The sequence below is a fragment of the Camelus dromedarius genome, chromosome 2 (assembly GCF_036321535.1).
Source record: "Camelus dromedarius isolate mCamDro1 chromosome 2, mCamDro1.pat, whole genome shotgun sequence".
Taxonomy (NCBI): Eukaryota; Metazoa; Chordata; class Mammalia; order Artiodactyla; family Camelidae; genus Camelus; species Camelus dromedarius.
In genome coordinates, this window is record NC_087437.1 from 115,772,330 (window position 1) to 115,793,307 (window position 20,978).

At 47.4% G+C, this 20,978-nt stretch overlaps 1 protein-coding gene and 1 long non-coding RNA gene across 2 annotated transcripts in view; one reads left to right on the top strand and one right to left on the bottom strand.

Annotated features, from left to right (window-relative positions):
* Window positions 1-20,978, bottom strand: part of KCNJ6 (potassium inwardly rectifying channel subfamily J member 6) — a 256,348-nt gene that overhangs the window by 47,267 nt on the left and 188,103 nt on the right. The gene's annotated exons all lie outside the window — the stretch shown is intronic.
* On the top strand, window positions 1,007-6,226 carry LOC116155307 (uncharacterized). Its single transcript, XR_004139178.2, has 3 exons — window positions 1,007-1,291; window positions 2,239-2,850; window positions 3,469-6,226. It is a non-coding gene; the product is annotated as an uncharacterized LOC116155307 (long non-coding RNA).

A 20,978-nucleotide genomic window follows, 5' to 3' on the forward strand; every position in this document is an offset into this window, starting at 1 on the left:
TGTGCCCAGAGCTCCGTTGGTCTCAGTGCCTTCTCCTGGCTGCCTTATGCAGTGAGCCAGCATGCCGAACTCACACCCCTCCTAGACTTTGTTGAAAAAACCCTATCTACTGACCGTACAGGGCTTTACCGAACATCCTCATGACTCATTTCTGAAGCAACTGAGAGTTACCTGTGGGCATCGGTGCCCAAGGAAGCCCTGAGTCAGCAGAAAGGCCAGTTAACATTGTGACTCCTTTTATTAAAATTCTTGTTTGACTCTAGCTAGATGTTTGTATATAAATAAATAACCTACAGAGAATCACTTTGTAAAAATTTAAGTCTCAGATACGAAGGCTAGACATGTAGATTCCACTCACTCTTTCTCAAGTGGCTTCCCCACTGGCCAGGAGCACATATAAACAACAGCTCATGTTCAGTTGCTGTTTACTTATTTTTCTCCCTTTTGGGAGAAAAAGCATATGGAGACTCCAACTTGGTGTAGGAATTCCTGGGGAAACAAGTCCTCTCGGGACAGATCAGAGTGAAATATGTAACCAAGAACCATGTGTGTGAGGGTGATGGGACTCTGCTCACCAGAGAGCGGGACCCTGCTCCGATCAGCCGGCGCCCGGCCGAGCCACTGACTAAGGGCACCTGCAGGAAGGCAAGCCAGCGTGCATGGTGACAGCGTCTCTGCTGGCTTCCCAAACGTTTGGCTGCCGTCAAGGGCCTGCCCGTTTCGGTCCTTGTGACGGGGCTGTTTCTCAGACCTGTGCTTCCCAGGACCCTCTAGCATGCCCCCCACCCCCAGCTCAGGTTCTGAGACTGCACCAGTCTCCAAGGACAGTCACTGCCCAAGCCACAGCACGGCTGCTCGGCCGATTCTGCGCCCCACGTGGCTGCCATTGAAACCTGTGGTATCCATACCATGATGGTTAATTGTACGTGTCAACTTGGTGGGGCCACTGGGTGCGCAGATATTTGGTCAAATGGTACTCTGGGTGTGTCTGTGAGGGTGTCTCTGGAAAAGGTTCATATTTGAATTGGTGGACTGAGTAAAGCAGAAGGCCCTCCCCAACGTGGGTGGAGCTCACCCGACCCGTTAAAGGCCTGAATAGAACAAAAAGGTGGAGAAAGAGAGGTTTTGCTTCCTCTGTTTGGTTGTCTTCCAGCTGGGACGTTGGTCTCCTCCTGCCTCTGCACTTGGACTTGGATTTGGACTTGGACTTGGACTGGACTACACCACTGGCTCTCCCAAGTGTCCAGTTTGGCAACTGCAGATTGCGGGACTTCTCAGCCTCCATAGCTATGTGAGCCAGTTCCTTATAATAAATGTCTTTATCTGTCTTCTATCTATCTATGTCCATCTATTAGCTATTACCTGTCTGTCTGTTTGTCTGTCTGTCTATCTATCTATCATCCACCCATCCCTATCCCACTGGTTCTTTTTCTCCGGAGAGCCCAGACTAACATGCCTACTGCACAGAACAGTGCAGCCACCATCTCCACGACCCTTCCTGGAGCTTTTTCAACCCACACCTCTGAGACCTCAGTGCTCACTGGAGAGTCCATTCTCTCTCTCGAGAGGGGGACCCACTGCTACTGGAAGATTTCTGCAGAGTTTCCCATCAAGGGCACTGGGGTGAGCAACATGTTGGTTGCAGAGGGAGCTGTGACTCCCTAGGGCTGATGGCAAGATTTCTAAGCAATTTCAAGAAATCTCCCTGGTACATATCAAAGAGTAGATTTAGCGCGTAGTCCCATGGCCCCCTCAGAAATAATAATGCCAAGGCCCAGATTGCCTCTCGTCTCTCTAACTCTCCAGGGGTTGAGTGTTCTCGATGCTTGACTTTTCCTGGCATTTCTTCATTGGAGGCAACAACTTGAGACTCTCAAATTAGTGGAGGAATTCCCCAAGGTGTTGGCAGGGGTAATGCAACTGAAGTGAAGGATCATCTAGAAACAGCCAGGTGGTAATTTGATAACTGGCTAAGTTTCTCTGATTGGGCCCTTCTCTCCATCTTCTGTGGATGGTTCTGTATTGGTTTCGGTCTGAGAGGAGAGTGATGGATGCTTATCAGTGAATTTAGTGCAGGATCCTGTGTTGCCCTGAGCCGAATATAAACCTGTAATCTGATCAGGAGCTTCTGACAGAAGTCTGTTGGCTTCACTCTGATCTGTCCCTAGAGGCCCTGCTTCCTTAGGAATGTCTGCACTCAGTCTGATTCTTTATAACCTTTTTTTTTGATTCTAAAAGGAAACACATATAATGTTTTCTCGTCTTGCTGTTCATTAAACTTTCTCTCTGTGAACGTCTACGTGGCTGGTGAATTATGCGAGTGAAGTCAGCTGGCAACAATGAAAAAGCTAAGAAAACGAAGAGAAGGTAAAGGGGGGGGGCGGTGGTTTCTGGAAGGCTGGGGCTCTGGGCAGCCGCCTAGGCCCACTGAGCTCACCCACTACGGAGTCCCATGGCTGTCTGTTGATGGTGACGGCTACCTGCTGCTCTATTTCTTTATTTAGGGGAAAGAGGTCTGGTGTGCCCACATGCTGAGGGACTGCCCTGGGCCTGATGCTTTTCTGTCTTGCTGGTCCCTTTATTCCACAAATACTATTTGTTTAGATGTCCTTTTAGAGACAGCAGAAGGGGAGGGCTACTCGGAGGGATGGTGTGTTAATTTCTTGTGGCTGCCAAATCTTGTGACAAATCGCCACAAACTGCGTGGCTTAGAACAGCATGTTTTCTCTCTTAGATCTGGAGGCCCGAAGTCTGAGATCCAGGTGTCAGCAGGGCCGGGCTCCCTCTGCGGGCTCTAGGGGAGGATCCTTCCTGCCTCTTCCAGCTTCTGGTGTCTCCAGATGTTCCTTGGTTTGTGGCCTCATCACTCCCGTCCCTGCCTCCGTCTTCACATGGCCTTTTCCTCTGTGCCTTCTTCTCTTCTGTCTCCTATAAGGGCACTTGTCACAGGATTTAGGGACCACGTGGGTTATCCAGGATGATCACATCTTGGAATTCTTTGCTTAATTACATCTCCGAGGACCCTCTTTCCAATAAGGCCCTATTCAGAGGGACTGGCGCTTAGGGCATAAACTCATCTTTTAGGGGGTCACCGATTTACCCCCTACAGATGGGCTGGTGCCTGAGCAGTGACCCGAGTGGTCTGCTGAGAACTACAGAAGGGCGCCTGTCTGCCCCTGCAGCCTGCCAGGAAGGTGTTGCAAGCCCAGCAGTTTTCGGGAGCTCTGGAGCGAGCGGGGAGCAGGGGCAGGGATGCTTCATGAAGGAGCAGACCCTCGGGAACGGCACTCTCTGGCCGAGTCAGAGCTCCGCCGCCCAGCCCGCCTTTCCAAGTAGATTCAGCTTGCGCCCACCCACTGCGCTCCATCTCTGGCGTCAAGCGAGGGCAACATTCCTGGAAACATGTGTCCCCTGGATCATATCACCATCCTGATTTATATGATAATTTCTTCTGTTGTGTGTTCCCAGAGGGAGGAAATCAGCCACAGGACATCGCCAAAAATTCACATAGACGCCCCAACAAGCCTGAAAGAAAAGTCGTATTTGCGGGAAAAGATGGAGCCAGTGTCGCAGGTGTGGATCCCCCGGGGACAGCCATGGCTTGGACGCCCAGAGACGTGGCAGTCAAGAAAGCCCCATTCCTGGACGGATTTTCAAGGTTCTTGCTTTTTGAAAAACAGTATTTAAAGAGAGCAGCTTTGATTAAATTCTTCCTCAGGGTTCCCAGAAACCATCATCTTTCTCCTCCCACCTCCCCTCCTCTGCGCCCATTGGCTTTGCTGCAGTTCAGTGAATACACTGCAGACCATACTTCTCAGCTGAGGAATCTCGGATGCACTGTCTCTTCAAGGCCTGTTTTCCCAGCTTGGCATGCTTATTTGTTGGCAGAAGAGGGAAGGAAATCTCAAAGCCTGATGGGGGTGGTAGGAGGTCGGAGTCTGAGATCAAGGTGTCTGCAGTTTGGTCTCTTCTGAGGGCAGTGATGGACGGTCTTTTGCAAGACCCTCTCCCTTAGCTTCTGCTGGTTTGCTGGCCCTCTCTGGCCTTCCTTGGCTTGGAGATGCACTACATCCCCCCACCCCACCCCACCCTGATCGCTGCCTTCACCTTAATATGATGCTCTCAGGGAGCACGTGTCTCTGTCCAAATTTCCCCCTTTATAAGGACAGCAGCCATATTGGGTTAGGATGAGGGACCTAATCGTACCCCAGTAAGACCTCATTGTAACTAATTACGTCTGCAGTGACCCTGTTTCCAAATAATGCCCCATTCTTAGGTGCTGGGAGTTAGGACTTTACCTTCTCAGTTTTGGGGGACACAGTTCAACAATAACAACTGTGAAAGGTCATGTGGGCACAGGCAGCTTAGAGGAGCTCAGACTGATATTTGAAGCAGTCACTAAAACCAAAAGATCAGGAATATTTACTATCGATTTGTGTTTTCTTCTGCTGAGGATGGTCAGGCAAAATCACGAAGTATGAGAATTCAAGTGAGCGGAGAAAAGAATGGACTGTTCAGTGGGCAGTGTTAGGACAACCAGGAAGTCATTCAGAGTGAAATGCAAGCGGGCTCCCAGCTAAGTCCAGCTGGGTCAAAGATCTCAGTCTAAAAGTTAGACTGTTAAAAGGACTATGGGAAAACAAGGCAGTCATTTCATGTTAGTAACATAGGAATAGGGGCAAGACTAACTCTACTCTTGTGTTCCTGAAAAATGAGCTTGCCTATGGCACAAAACTAGGATCTCATAAGGAAAAATATTGGTAAGTTTCACTACATGAAATAAAACCATTATAAAAATATTCAGGCCAAAGGTAAAAGAATAAAAATATCATTAACAAAGAAAGCCATGAGACACAGGACAGACTGTGAAACATGCATCTGCATGGCACGTGATGAAGAAAGGGTGAATTTTCTTTGTATAAAACAGGACTTTCCAAATCAAGAAGAAAAAGCTAAAAATCCATTTGAAAAAAAAAATGGGCAAAGGGCAGAGAAAGCAGCACCAGTAAATATATTAAAAAATGCTCAACTCCACTCTAAGAAATGTAAATGACGCCTCGTTTTCTCTCACGCAACCAGCAAAGATCAGTGAGCTGTTTGCCTCCAGTGAGGGTGAACGTCTGTGCGTGCGGCCCGTGCCCCTCTGGAGGGAGGGCTGTGAATCCACGCAACCTCTGGGGGGCAATTTGGCAGCATCTTTAAAAGCAAAATATGCATATCCTCTTTTCGCCCATCAATCTTACTTCTGAGATTCTATTTTAGGGAAATCAAAGAGTTTCCTTGCAGTGTTGTTTGTAATGGAAAAAAATGTAGGAAGCCATCTAAATATTCATCAGCAGAGCACTAGCTATGCAAATGAGCAGACACCCATAAAATGGGATATTACTTTGCAGTTTAAAAAGAATATGTTAATACTTACATACATTATATTTTTAGAAAAGCAGTCAACCATGGGCAAAAACGTATGTTTCCATTTGGGCAACACAATATAAATATGTATTAATGCGTGTGGACATATGCTTGAGTAAGTATGGAACGTATCTGGAAGGCATGCCACGGGCTGTGAGCAGATCTCTTCCAGGAGAGGCCCTGGCAAAGAGAGGGTGGGCCGGGGATGTGTTTTTGTTATATATTCTTTTATGCTATTTGAATTTCTTACCACGTGCAACTAGCACTTTTAAAGTAAAAACATCGAGATGAAAATGAAAAAAAAAACGAGGAAGCAGAAATTGATCCTTCCCTGGCAATCAGATGGCTTTGCTCTGGGCAACTCTTAACATGCACAGCTGAGGACAGTGACAGGCAAAATCTAACTGCTTTAGACTGAAGCAAATGAGAGATTCATCACCCAAGTCAAGCTGGCTGTGTGGGTGGAGGACTGCGGTCGGTGCCTCTCGTCTGGGTGGGAAAGAATGATTATGATTTAAAAAACAGGCCTTGACTCACAGACATAGAAAACAAACTTGTGGTGACCAAAGGGGAAAGGGGTGGGGAGGGGCAATTTAGAAGTTTGGGATTAGCAGATACAAACTACTATATACAGCATAGATACACAACAAGGTCTGAAGGCATCGCACAGGGGACTGCATTCAATTTCTTGTAATAACCTACAATGAAAAAGAATATGAAAAAGAATCTATGTGTGTGTGCCTGAACCACTATGCTGTGCACCAGAACTAATGCAACCTTGTAAATCAACTATATTTCAATTAAAAAAAATCTAAAAACAAACAAACAAACAAAACCATGCCTTGAACCTGTTTCTCGCTTTCGATGTCCACAGCCTCCTCTCTTTTGTCACATGATGTTCAGGACACAAGGGTCACAGGCCTCAGACTCCTGCGCGCCCAGGGGCCGGGACACAGACTGGCTGGGGAGGGAGGGGATGAGTGTGGGGTGGGGAGATTTCGAGGAGGGGGCCCTGTGGGGAAACCCAGAGCATACCCTTCCTGAAGGCAGAAGAATTCAAGCTCCTAAGAATACTCAGCCAAATAAAGCTCGTTTCTGAAGAATGTGAGGCCCAGGATGGCCATTTGCTGCCACAGTGGGCTGTTCCTCCCTAACACAGAGGACCTGTGGCCCCCAGAGGGCAGGGTACCTCCTAGGACCCAAGGCGGCCCCTTCGGACGGAGGGTGTCATCTGCTCACACCGCCCTGGCCCTCAGAAGGGCTTCCGGAGCAGGCCTGGGTTAGAGCAGGGTGGCAGGAGCATCCTTGCTTGGGACAGCCTGGGCTGGGAACATGTCTACTGGAAGCCAGGAAGGCTAATGGCTCCTTGGGTCCCAGCCCCTGTATCAGCAATTTGGGATTACACACCGCAGGGTGGACATTCCAGTGCCCGAGTTTTTCCCCTTATTGTAAATACACAAAGGCTTCTGAGTTGAAGCCAGAAATTCTTCTGCAGTGTGGCAAACACCCCTCTTTCCCTGCAAGCCGACCATGCCGAGTGTAATCTAAATGCATTCTCACATCCCCCAGCCATCTTGCTGAAACCTGAAATCCTGTGCTGCCCTGCGACACAGACCTGTCGCAGGAACGGTGCCCAACAGCTGCACGTTTGGGCTCTTTTTCTTGGCTGTGTAGCTCTGGGCTTTCCTCTCTCGCTGCCAGACCTCACCTCTCTGCTCTCCACATGCTAGCAGGTGCAAACCCATCTCCGCCTTCATTCACCACTTCCGGGTCTGCTCTGGTCTGGGAATCCAGTCAACCAGGCTTCTTAGGATTCCTTATTAGAAAAAGAAACATCTTTCTTCCGTACAGCAGAAGAAAGTGCCTATTTTTACATCCTGTCTTCTGCCTGTCCTCATGTCTGCCTTAGTTACTGTGCTGAACTGCACGAGGTTTAGCCGGTGGACACTGATGTCTCTTGTGGTTGCATTTCTCTCCTCACTTAGGGTTCTTAGTTGGATTCTGGAATCTAGGTTTATCAAATTGTCAGATAAACAAGTGTCAGGTAATTGCAAAGTCTTTTGGGGGTTTGATTTAGAGCATATTCAATGATTCTGGATGACTTAAATATTTGTTGCTGTTCACTGAGCCCTACCACCCAAGACAGAAGGCGTCCCTCTCGTCCGATCGGTGTTAGGTCTGGAACACCTGAATGGGAAATAGAGACATCTCCAGTCTTTATTTAAGCTGATTTTTTCGTAAGGGCTTAGCAGACAGGTTTGTATTTTTTTTTTCCTTTCAAGATTATTTTAGAGCCAAGGTGTTCTCCCGTTATCTGAATTACGTGTGACAGAATTCCCACCTCACCTGTCAAGATTCAACCTACGAAAAAATTGCCATTGAATAAGGAGGATGAGTGCTTTTTCTAACTTGACACTTTTAGAAATTTGAACCATCTGTCATTTTATAGGTGAGTAGAACCTCTGAGCACTAGAGATATAGAATGATTACACGTCAATAAAAATAAGAATTAAAAAGCAACCTTTTTCCCCCTCGATTGTCTACTATATTTCAGATTCTGTGCTAAGCTCTTTTATCTCATTCAGTAATCATCAGAACCAAGCCATGCAGGTTATTACCCCTCCCATCAGATAAAAGAACAGGGGATCCAGGTAAACCAGGTGTCTTAGTCAAGGACAGGGCAAGGTCAAGACGCGAGTGCATGCTCTGATCACAGGTCCACAGCTTTTCGTGGTGAACCTCACCCTCATCCATCAGCCTAACGGAGCATGTAATGTAACCCATCACTGGTGACAGAGACTCTCCCTGACCCAATCTTAGGCAAACTCCTCTGAGCCCTCTCTTCAATGAGGCCCCTGACCTTTGGACTTTTGTGTTTGTCTCTGCATCACCCAATTTTAGCAAAATTCCTGCTAAGTTGGTTTAGCCAGAACCCCCATCCCCCGCTCGAAATCTGATCGCCCTCAATATCTGATCCGATTCCTCGTCCTCACCGCTCCCTAGATGCTGTCTGATCGCTCTGGCCTGCCTTCAGCAGGAATCCTGGTCGGTGGGTTTGGTCAGAATGGCCCCTTGCCTGGTTGTTAGTGTTTCTCCGCCCACCGATCCCTTCCCCTCAACCGCCTTGGCTGTAAGTCCCTGCTTGTCCCTACTGTATTTGGAACTGAGCCCAGTTCTGTGCTGAGATTTCTCCTGTCCCTGTTGTAATAGTTCCTGATTAAAAATCTGCTTTTACTGCTTTAACTGCTCTGGCTTTCCTTTAATACCAGCAAGGCTCTTCCTGGGATATTGAATTCCGGTGGCCAAACAGTGGGGAAGAGGGACACAGGTGTTGGATAAGATACCTGAGATTATGCATGAATGACACCTGGCTATGCTGACACTTGGCTAGAAACCAGACTTGGTTGCTCAGTATTTGCTCTTAGTCCTACAGTTTTAGAAAAGGTGTCTAATAGAGACAGTGACATAATGGGTGGAAATCTTGGCTAAAATATCAGATTCAAAGACAGCATGCTAGAGGTCAAAGGGGAGTCTTTGTATATATCCTGAACTAATATAACTCAATTGTAGTGAAAATATTATTAAATATATGCATTGTAGGTATACATATGGTGTATATATGTATAATATATAATATTATATATTGCATTATATATGTTATAATGTTATATAAAAATTTATACAAGTTCAAAGACTGTCAACCATAAGACTTTGAATAAAATGTCTGTCTGCCCTGGAGTAACTGTGGGGTAAGTTTGCAACCTCAGCCATGGTCTACAGGGCAGCTACATGCGTTTGCCTTTGTAACAGACATTGGTAGGATATAAGGTCTCTGCTCTGGGAATCTTAGGAAACCTCAAGATTTTTGACTTTGCCAATGGCCTGTGAATATTTTCTGGAATTCTGGGGACCTGGTTACCGAGAATGCATAGATCAGAGTAATGCATTCATGGTGAAGCTTCAAGTTACTTGTCAGTTTCAAGCCAAGCATCCTTAAGCCGCATCTTTGAGGAGGAAGGGTGGAGACAGAGGCTGAGAGTGTAGGTTTACCAGCCCCTTAAGCTGCTGCAGGGGCAGCTGGACAGGTGAGATAGGGGTGGGCAGTGTCTCAGATCTGACCCTGCATTTCTCACTATTTGCCTTAAATGTGAGTGAAAAGTTGGGCCACCAAGCTGGGGGCTGACTGCTTGCTTTGCTGACCTTCGTGGAGCCTCACAGCTCTTGCTGGAAGCTGGAAGGAGTTCGTGTCCCCTGGGTGGGAGCACCAGCTGAGGCTGACTTCTGAAGAGTTCCTCCCGGATGTCCTGTTCTGCCCCCAGTTCAAGATTTTGCCTCTGGCTGGAATGGCCTCCGGGCAGAGCTTCAGCCCACTGTGCTTGCTCAGTTTTTGGCATGAGTCGAGATCAGGAATGTCGTGGGGTGTAGTGAGACATGGTCGGAGGCCACCTGGCAGGGGCAGGATCTGAATAGTTACCAGCACACCTGTATTTACCTGGAAAGCACAGCCCCGTTAGAACTCCATGGACCCTGAAGGACCCATTAAGTTAAACAGTGGTGCAGATATGAATTTATTCACTCATTCAACGCACTTTGGCTATGATCTATCACTGTGGGTCAAATATGTCTTCTGCGATGTTTTTCTATGTGACTAAAAGAAGACATCTGTACCCTCAGCTGATTGCTTATTACAAGCAATTTTTGACATGGTTAGATTCTAACACACTTTGATAGTTACTTGGGGTTTGTGGCATTGACATTTGATACATGTGGCCACTTCCAGAGATTAAAGAACACTGAGAGGCACCCACGTTCCCATTTAAATTTTGTATTTCAACTTCCTCTCCCTTTGAGAAATAAATGTAGTGTTTTTTTAATTTCCCCTTTCAGAATAATTCCCAAGGAGCTGCATGCGGGGTTCAAACTGTGTTTAAAGCTCATTGATTTAAAGTAGACAGGAGCAAGCATAACCTCTTCAATCTCAATTCCTGGTTATGAGAATAATGCTGATATCTCTGCCTCCCATTTCAGTAGAAAAACCAGGAAAATGATGGGCATGTGGGGCCAGTCTGCACCACGTTCTCCCGGTTCTGACAGGACTCTGGGGCAAGGCGTCAAGCCTCTCTCTCTCTCTGAAATAGAGTTTAGACCCTGGCTTCGGAAGGAATCAGAAAGCTGAGAGAGCTCTTACAAGTCACCTTCAAAGAGGAAGAGTCCTGACAATCTGACATTCTCGAAGAGACAGCTCTCCCACTGAGAGCCACAATCACCTGGTGACACGCGGAGGAAACATCTATTTAGCCCAAATTTCTAAAGTCACTTCCCTCAAATAAATCGTTATTTAGTTCAAGTTAGAATAAAAGGGCTGGATTAGATATGTTAAGTTTTGCTCTTAATATAGATGCCAAGAAGGGGTAGCTTTTTATACCAGTCTTTATTTGTGTTGTCAGTAACCACAGGAAACTGATTCTGTGAGCGACCCTGTCTCATCCATGACCAGCTACAGGCTGTTTACATTCCATTTTGTTTTCTGGCTTTAATTAAAAGGGTTGCTGGGTAGGGAGAAACATTCCCGGGACGCTCTCTAACCAGACAGCAGGAAATTAATCCAATCTGGAAATCGATCAGACCAACTATTTACATGTGATCATTTTTCCTTCTAATACTGATGGTGCCAAGTGCTATGTCGCAGGTGTCTTCTCGTTTCTCGAGGCCAGGGTTGATGTTTTAGACAGCACTCAAGCAACAACTAGTTCAGTGACACCTGAGCAGGGATGTATATACTGTGGTCTCTTGATTAGCATCACAGGTTGGGGGACAGTGTCTCCAATGCCTCTTTCACAAGGAGGGGAGCGTGCCCCAGGAGTGTGACTGAGTTGGAGGATGAAGGAGCTGGTAGGACGGGGTTGTGATGGATGAGTGCTCAAGATGGAATCCTGGGTGATGGCTTGGAAACGACAGCCCTGGTCCAAATGGCCAAACCCCGGGGCAAGAAGTAGGTGTGGGGGGTGAGGTGGCTGCATGGCTCTGGGGCAGGACAGGAGATGCCAGGGCTGCTGAATGCAAGGGCAGAAGCTGTGTTTGGGTCTTCAGGCCTCTCTGCTGGGCAGGCATGCTGGCCCTGAGAACTGAGCCCCTCAGACTATTGTTGGCAGGAGGGATCGTGGGAGGGTGGGTGACACAGCCTGGCTGATAATTCAAAATGAATCAATAAGCAATTTGGAAAGAAAAACAGATGCCCCACTGCATGAGCTGAAACAGCGCTCCCAGAGCCACAGATGAATGCTGCTCTGTGCTGTGCTGGCCGCTTGGCCAACAGAACCCTTCCTGCCTGAGGGGCTTGGAAGGGAAATGCAGAGAAGGTTCCGGAAGCTAGAGGGCAGATGCAACATTCCCAGACTCCAACCTCAGGTAGCCGTGTGCCCTCAGGCTTTTCCTTTCTGCCAAGGGGTGGCCAGAGACCCACGGCTGCCCTGCTGAGTGTTTACACTGGGGGTTCTCGCCAGGACGGGGCAGCATCCTGGCTCAAACCCATGACCTTCCCACCCGATGGCACCTTCAGCAACAATGAGCTCCATAGGGAGAGGAGTGACGGGGTGGCTCCAGGCAGGGGTGATGGGACACTTTAGGGTTTTTCCAGACTGCCTGATTATAGAAGAATGAGCCACATTTTAGTGGATTTTGCTTTTTGTAACTTTAGATAAAGCCCAGTTAGCCAAGTTGCATGCTTGGCGGTGTCTGTGCTCTGGGTGTCAGTGGAGTGAAGGCTGCAGACTCTCAGTGAGGATGCCAACACTGTATCCCTTTATTATTTCTCTGACGTGGTCCATGGGGATGCCAGCAGTGTACACAGTGTTACTGACTCGATTGTGTTCCTGCCTGCCCCCCACCCCAAATACATGTTGAAGCCCCAAGCCCCAGTGTGGCTGTGCTGGGAGGCAGGGCCTGCTGGGAGGAAACCAAGGTTAAATGTGTTCATAAGGATACAGCCTTTATCCCATAGGACTGATGTCTTTTTAAGAAGAGGGAGAGAGTTTCCTCTCTTAGCACAAAGGAGAAAGGCCCCATGAAGACACAAGGAGAAGGCGCCTGCAAATCAGGAAGAGAGCCCTCACCAGAAATCGAACCTGCCACCACCTCCATCTGGGACTTCCAGCCTCCAGCACCGCGGGGAAGTCAGTGCTGTTCAAGCTGCCAAGCCTGCGGTGTGTTTAACGGCAGCTCTGCCCGACTTGTACATAGAGCCTATTAGCAGCAACCCTCATGATGGAGGGAAGAGAGCGTCACCTTGGACGGGGTCCTAAAAAGCACCAGGCACGAGGCATCGTCAAAACGCACACCACACGGTGCGCAGCCCTGCTCCCGGCACCGCACGTTCCGTTCTAGGCATTATTGCAACCACGAGGGGGACCTGGCTAGTTACAGAATTACAGCATCTGCCACATAAAAGGAAATCAACTGCTAAGCAAAAGGCCAACTATTCTTAGTGCTGTAACAGGAGGAAACTTCTGAGAGTTTGCAAAACTGTAGCCAGCACCACCTCCTAGGAGACACGAGGTCCATTTCACAGGACCGGTGTTGCTCCCTGCGGCTCAGTGACAGCCCTCTGCAGTGGGCTTCTAAGCACAGGCTCGCTCTCTGCTTTTCTGATAGGTGCAAAAGCTGGGTTACAGGCCTGCTGGAAGAAGCTGGGGTCTGCCTGACAGCAGAGCAACTTTCTGACACCTACTGGAGGAGATGAACTGGGGATTTCTCCCTGACAAGTTTCTGGTTTAGTTCAGAAATATACATTTAGCAGGAGTGGAGCTGGGCCAGAACTGATCTTCTCTTTTGTAACTGGAGGAGCCTAATGTGCATATCTGCTCAGCACACCTAGTGCTCAGATACTGACTTCTAAAGACCATTCTCTACTAAAAAGAGTAAAAAAAAAATATTTGGACAAATATATGACTCCATAGGAGGGACTGGAAAATTATAATGGTAGCCTGGAACATCTGTTTGTGCCATAAAGGAAGAAAGAGGACAAAAATGATGGGGGAGTGTTCGAAGGACAAGAAGCCTGTCTGAAGGGGGTCCCATTGGCCAAATCTCAAATAATTGGAGCATCCCAAATAAATAATGGTAGTAGCAGGTTGTTATCCATTGGATAAAATAAGACTCAGTGAGTCCATGCTGATATAAAGAGATAGATATATAAGTAAGGCAAGGAGAAAAGCTCTTCCTTAGAGTTGAAAGCCAACATCTAAACGTAGCAAGGACCATGGAGCTAGAAAACCACCATTTGGTCAGCATCCTAGTGATAGTTGATTCAGGTAAGAATCATTAATGGGCACTAAGATGAAAGTCCAAAGAGGAACAGGATATTTACATGGTCTCCAAGTATCTGTCTACAGGATACTTTGCATAAAGTGAAAAATAATACCTTTACAGTGGAGAAAGATGGTTGGCACCCCGTTAACCAGCGATTGAAGGCAACATCACCCAGGTTGGGATAAACCAATATTGTGTGTCTACTGATAGGATGGGTTGAGAAGAGCACAGCTGTGACCTTGTCAAACTGCAAAACCCAAATCTAATCATGAGGAAGCACCAGAAAAGTCAATATTGAGGGACATTCTACAAAGTAAGTGGCCTATACTCTTCAAAAAGGTCTTACCCTACTCCTGTGCATATGTGAAAACTCTAATCTGAAAAGATACACGCACCCCACCACTCTGCCATAAAAAAGAATGAAATAATGCCATTTGCAGCAACATGGATGGACCTGGCAATTGTCATATTAAGTGAAGTAAGTCAGACAGAGAAAGACAAATATCATGATATCACTCACATGTGGAATCCAAAAAAAGGACACAAATGAACTTATTTACAAAACAGAAACAGACTCACAGACATAGAAAACAAAACTGTGGTTACCAAGGGGAAAAAGAGGGGGGTGGTGGGGGGATAAATTGGGAATTTGAGATTTGCAGATACTAACTACTATATATGAAATAGATAAACAACAAGGTTTTACTGAATAGCACAGGGAACTATATTTAACACCTTTTAATAGCCTGTAGTGAAAAAGAATATGAAAAGGAACACATATGTGTGTGTAACTGAATCACTATGCTGTGCACGAGAAATTAGCACAGCACTGTGAACCCACTATACTTCCATAAAACAGTCAATGCGTTGAAAGTTAAACACAGACAGAGGTGCTCCGTTGGTCACAGGAGATTAACAGACGCGGCAACAAAGCATAACCTGGTGCTTTTCTCTGACAATAAGGGAAATTATTTGGAAAACCAGCAAAAATCTGAATCAAGTTTTTGGATAATAGTCTTGTATCAATATGTTTTCTGATTTTGCTGATCCTGCTGTGGCTGTGGAAGACTGCCTTCACGTTCATGGAGTGTACACTGAAGAGTTTAGGGGTAAAGTGGCATTAAGTCTACAGTTTGCCTTCGAATGGTTTTAAAAAACCCTCAAATGCACGTACATGCTTACACACACGTATCTGTGTTGACACCTGTAGGTAGACCTGGAGAGGATGATGCAGCAAATGTGAAATATGGAGTACTGTTCCTGCTGCCCCTGACTCGTGACCCAGCCCGGCTAACAGAATCACTGTGAGAGATCCGAAGTGGGTTAGCGATGCTGAGTGTCTGTAACTGAGCTCATAACCAGCTTTGGTTCCGACACCCGTCACACTGTTGACAAAGAACTCCCTGCATGTCTGGGATCCCTAGGGGCAGCTCAGGAGGACCCCTGATGGGTCCTTGAGCCATCACCAACATGCGCTGTCATCTCCTGTGCCCAGGAGACCAGAGAGAGAAAAGACCAGAAGGGTCAGGTCTCACCAGTATGTGGCTTACAGACCACTTGGGAGATTACAGTGACACTTGGTAAAGTAGGGGGCAGTACAGGACCTGATTAGAGGTGAGAACAAGGGGCTGGCTGAATCATGGAGGGCCTCATGGAGGAGGTGGCACTTGCCAGACCTTACACAGGGTGGAGAATCTGGACTGGGGCCTGGGGAAGGAGCCGCAGAAAGCAGTGTGGGAATGCAGGGAACAATGGCGAATTGTGAGCGTACCCAAAACCTTCCGATGTGTGGTTCCCGGTGAAAATCCACCCTGGGGAAAACGATTTTTATCGAGGAAAGTTCCAAGGTGCTACTGTCATTCAAGAGTTTGTTATGATTATTCTGATTCAAGATCCTGTGATTAGATAGAAATATAGTCAAAGCATGAGCGTGGGTCTTCTTGAGAATTTCCTGCCCACCATATGGGGTTGGGTCAGTGCCTGGACACTTTGAACAATGTGACATGGAGGCTGTGTTGACAGCAAGTTGTATGATTGGAGGCATTTCTGACGAATATGTTAAGGACACCTTTCTGTGGACTGAGTCCCAGGATGGTCTCAGAGGGCAGGGGTGGGCTGGGTGGATGTGTAATCGATAGCTAATGTTGAGTGCCTTCCTGACGGCTCATCCCTGTGGTTCCACTCAGCCTCCTAAGAAAATGGGGGTGGGGGCCAGGGGGCAGAAGGGAATTTGGACCAAGAAAAGCTCTTTATGGATGGAATGGAATTTAGGCCCCTCCACCTCCAAATGAATCGTCCTGAAGAATAAATGCTGCCGTAAGAGGAGTCATACACCTTTAAGTAGGGGGAGTAAATTTCACCCCAGGAAAAACAGAGCAAGCACAAAAGGGAGCGTCAGTGCCACCCTCCGTGAAACAAAGACACTCACATTCTTTCTTTTTTCCCCTTTAAACGTGGTGTTAATAATAGCACTGTTTACTGACGCATCTCTTCTTTTGAACAGGAGTTCAATTTTAGCTCGCTCGCAAAGGTCAGGAACCCTTTGCTCCCTGTTATCTTCTCACTCTGGGGGAATGCAAATTGAAAAAGCACAGCAAGTGATTTCATCTTGCTGGATTGCGGCTGCTCCCCCTCCTCCCGGGGGCTGCCTGGCTTGCTGCTGTCACGCGGAGCTCGGCGAGGTGGGGTGCTGGCTGGGAGTACGAGTGACAGCTCCTGTGCCCACTGGCCCACCTCCCCAGTAAAAATTTTCTTTGTCTACCTGATTGCATTTTTGTCTTGTACTATAATTTGGTTTTATGTCCAGTCCCACTGCCTAGAACAGGGGAGCACTAAAAGTAGTTTTGACATTTTTAAATGGTTGGGAAAAGCCCTCAAGGAGAATAATGTCTTATGATGTGAAAATTATGCATCCATAAATAAAATTTTATTGGGGCACAGCCACGCTCGTTGTTAAACTTACTGCCCATGGCGACTTTCAGGCAGCGGAGTTGAGTAGTTATGACAGGGACATCACCAGTCTAAACTATTTACTACCTGGCCCTTTACAGAAAACATTTTGCCAACCTCCTGCTCTCAACTGTGAGTTCCCTATGGGCGGGACTGTGTTTGGCTAACTCTGCACAATGCCAGACACTGGAAGTTTCTGGAAAATCCCTGCCTGCAGAGTGAGTACATCTCAGCCTAAGACACCTTGCCTGTTGAGTTTCTACCTTCAGAAAGCCGTCCTAGGAGGCTTCGGAGGTGGGGTGGTGTGTCCTGATTCGGCATCCACCCGCATCTTTCATTTCTGTAGTGGGTGAGGGTTAGATTGTGAGAGACCCCTATTTATTTATGGATCAGAAGCTTAGGTGAAGGGATCTCCCTTGCCCACCATTTGCTCATCTGAGTGATTTGCTTGGCCCCTTGGCAGAGGGGAGGAGATTCGAGAGCAGAACCAGACAGCATCAGGGGACATCTCCGTGCATAAGATGAGTTGGAATGAAAGGCCTAAGGGACACTTGCTCTGGGAGTCTGTCTCCTGTCCCCAGCGAGTCTCCAGTGGACTAGACTCGCTTTAAAAAGGGACACAGTCATACATATACTTGTCAGAGTTCCCTGTGTGATTTGAGATCAAATTCTGGGCCAAGTTTGCTTTTCAGATCTCTGCTATAAACGATCTTATTTATATTGGATGGAATTTGTAAGATGCACGGTGAATATTGGATGGAGAAAGGATCTTGTAGAACAAACGGGCTCTTTTAATAAAGCATGTCTTTAATTTTTAAATTAGAGGATAAACAGCCTCATAGGGGAGGCAGGTGTGGCCCTTGGCTCTCAGTAGAGTTGGGGTAACATGGTACCAGATGAAAGGAAATGCTTCAGGGCGCCTGAGACACATTTAGACCTTGCTTTAAAAAAAGCCATTGATGTTATTCATCCCTTTCACTGAGCACCCATGCTGTGTGAGATTGGGCGAATTGTTGGGAATAGAAAAAAAGAAAGGGCATGACCTTTATGTGCAAAAACATAAAGTCTGCTGGGGACACCCAGCCCTGTGATCAGTCACTCAGGGTGCAGTAAGACATCGTGGAGATTTGTAGAAATGCAGGGAAGCAGAGCGGGAGGACACCTGAGTTTGCCAAGCAGTCAGAAGGGTTTCCCAGGGGGCAGTGACTGCAGGGAGGTTTGGTGGGGAGTAGACATTACTGGGAAGGTAAATGGAAGAGAATATTCTAGGTGGACCACGTGTGCAGACCAGAGGCAAAATAACCCATGGTGTATTCGGGAATTCCAGCAGCACATGCATGCAGAGGAGCAAATGACAGGGCTCCTGGGTAAGTGGCATGGCTGTGACATGCAGAAGAGATTGGCCTTTAGCTACTTGGCGGCCACTGGGAGTTTTGAGCGGGGGAAGTGAGGGTATGGGATTTTGTAGATTATAAAGCGTATTTTGATAACTGCAAGGAGGGGAATTGCAGAAGTGAGAATCTACAGTTAGGGAAGTCGAAGTTGGGATGGAAGCAGTGTAATGTCCAGGATTGCGGAAGACGGGCAGGATGCGGGAGGGGAGGAGTTGTGGTGTGAGCAAGTGCAGTGGCCAAGATGCTGGAGAGGAGAGGGCGTTTGGATACTGGACACAGGTACAAGATGATATGGGCAAGCTTAGCAAGGGCCACCACATACAGTTGTGCAGGTTGTACACTGCACAACTCACTACATCTAAGGGGTACAGATACATTTATATATTTGTGACATGAATGACCCAGTAGATGGCAATAGAGTTGAGAAAAGATGGCTTTTCTTCATTTGCACAAAGAAGCCCTATGGGTTAGGCAGTCCTGGGCTTAGGAAAATAGTTGGGAGTGAGAAGGCTGCAGAGTCCAAAGGAGGAGAGAACATAAGATGATAACCAAGTTTCTGACCCAAGTAACCTGGAGACTAGAGGCTCCATTAGTCAAGGGATGGAATGCAGGAGAAGGAGCAGATCTGAGTTTAGGACAAGTTAGACTTAAGGGACCTGAGAGCCACTTAGATGGGAGACATCCAGGACCAGTTAGTTCTCTGGATCTGGAACTCAGGATACAGAGGTGGGGCTGCATTTGTGGGAACCACCTGCACACCTATAGGAGTTGATGCCAAGAGGCAGGGATGGGTGGCTTTGGGAGGATGTGCAGAAGGAGGTGATCAGTCTCCAGGATGGAGCCCAGGGGAGCCACCAAGATCTTCAATGGCAGGTACTGGAAGGGAGCCTTGAAGCAGCCTGAGAAGGGGTGGTTGGAACTGGTTCTTGGAGTGTTTCCCAGATTCAGGTGGGAGAGGCTTCAAGCTGACCAAGGTTAGGTTGATTTTAGTGGGGGAAGGGGGCAGGGGGCAGGGGGCAATTTTAAATGACTCTGGACTTTTTCGGTGTTTAAGGGACCAACCTGGTTTGTGACCATATAGGATATTTCACTCATTCAGTCTTCCATTTATTTATTCTACACCTACATGTTTATCCAGTGCCTACTGTGGTCCAGGAACTGCTCCTGGTCCTGGGGGTAGAGCAGAGAGTAGGACAAGGCCCTGCTCTCAAGGAGTTCACATTCTAATTGCTAACAAACAAGCCCACGGGACAATGTCAGCTGGTGACAAGTTCCATACAGAGTGACAGGTGCACAGGGATGGGAGCTGGTTTCAACTGGGTGGGCAGAGAAGACCTTCTGGTAAGAGCTGAGTGCTCTGAATGGAAAACCCACTTGGCCACATCATGGTGAGTCAGGTGCGAAAGTGGTTGGAAGGGGAAGCAGGCAAGCAGGCTGGAGCCAGGCTAGGAGGGCCTTGTAGGCCGTGCAGGGAACCTGGATTTTCCAAGCGCAGCCAGAATCCATTGGAGGGTTTTCAGAATGGGAATGACTTGCTCTGGTTTACATTTTATTAACATCACTCTGGCTGCTGTGTGCAAAGTGGACTTTTGTACGGTGGTCAGAGTTAAGCAGTGAGATCCAGTTGAACACCATTTCCTCCACGTTATGACAACTCAGTCTAGGGTTGTAACCACAAAGCTGGGCAGATTTGGGAAGCCACATCTATGGGACTTCTGGATGATAAGGGCCAGAGATGAATCAAGGATGCTGCTGCAGTTTCTGGTGCAAGTCAAGGCGTGGCTGATGATGTGTTTATGAACAGGGGGAGGATGGAGAGGGGAGCAGACTCTAGGGGATTCTAGGCACTCTAGTTTCTGCTTTGGTCACATTTGTTGTACAAGCTTGTTAGGCACCTAAATAGAGATGCCAGGTAGGCAGCTGGATCTTTGAGTTCAGAGCTCTGGGGAAAGGTTAGGACCAGAGATAGAAATTTGATGTCAAAAGCAAAAAAGATGGTAATTAAAGCCAGGGGCCTGGCTGAAGTCACTGAGAGGGCTGATGGAGAATAGGACTCTGGATGGAGTGGGCTCTGAGGTTTTGGGAAAAGGAGAAGTCGCTTGAAGATGAGGATGGAAAGGAGCTTTCATTGAAGAAGGAGGGAAAGCAGAAGTCGTGATGAACATCAGGGAAGAAAGGCTAGGGAAGAAGGCAGTGGTCAACAGGGTTGACGTGAAGAGGCCCAGGAAGATAGGAATAGAGGGGTGGCCTTTGGACCTGGCAGGATGGACATTGTTGGTGAGTTTCAGTGTGCTAGCAATGGAAGCTCATTTGGAGCCAGAAGTAAAAAATTGTCGATGGAGATGCAGACAATTCTTTCTAGAAGAAATATGGGAAAGAGAATCAAGAAATGGGATCATACTGGAAAGGAACACGGTACCAGGAGAAGTGTAGTTTTGTTTTTGTTTGTTCTTAAAAATGGTAGATATTAGGAAATGTTTTTATGATGATGGAAATAAACTATTTAGAAAAAACTTGATGATGGGGGAGAGGGTGGTACAGTATTAACATCTCTAAGCGTGAGGAAGGCATAGAATCCGAGGTTGGTCCTGGACTGAACAGAACCTCAGTTACAGGAGGGAAGACAGACAGTGGTAGAAGGCCCGGGTGGGGTGGTGGATAGAGCCCTGCAGGGATGCCAGCCTTCCAGTCTGATGGCTTCTATTTTCTCAGCGAAGTGTGAAGCCAGGTTGTTATCCAAGTGGGAGTAGTACTGGAGGACTGAAGAAAGAGGAGGAAGTGGAAATCGTGATTTTGGTGGATGGGAAAATAAACAGACTAAGCATTTAAATTGAAATGCGTTCTCCTTGGGTCCATCCCAGGATTTTGTTTCATCAGAAGAAGAGACCCTAGGGTGGGACACACGAGAAGCTCTGAAGA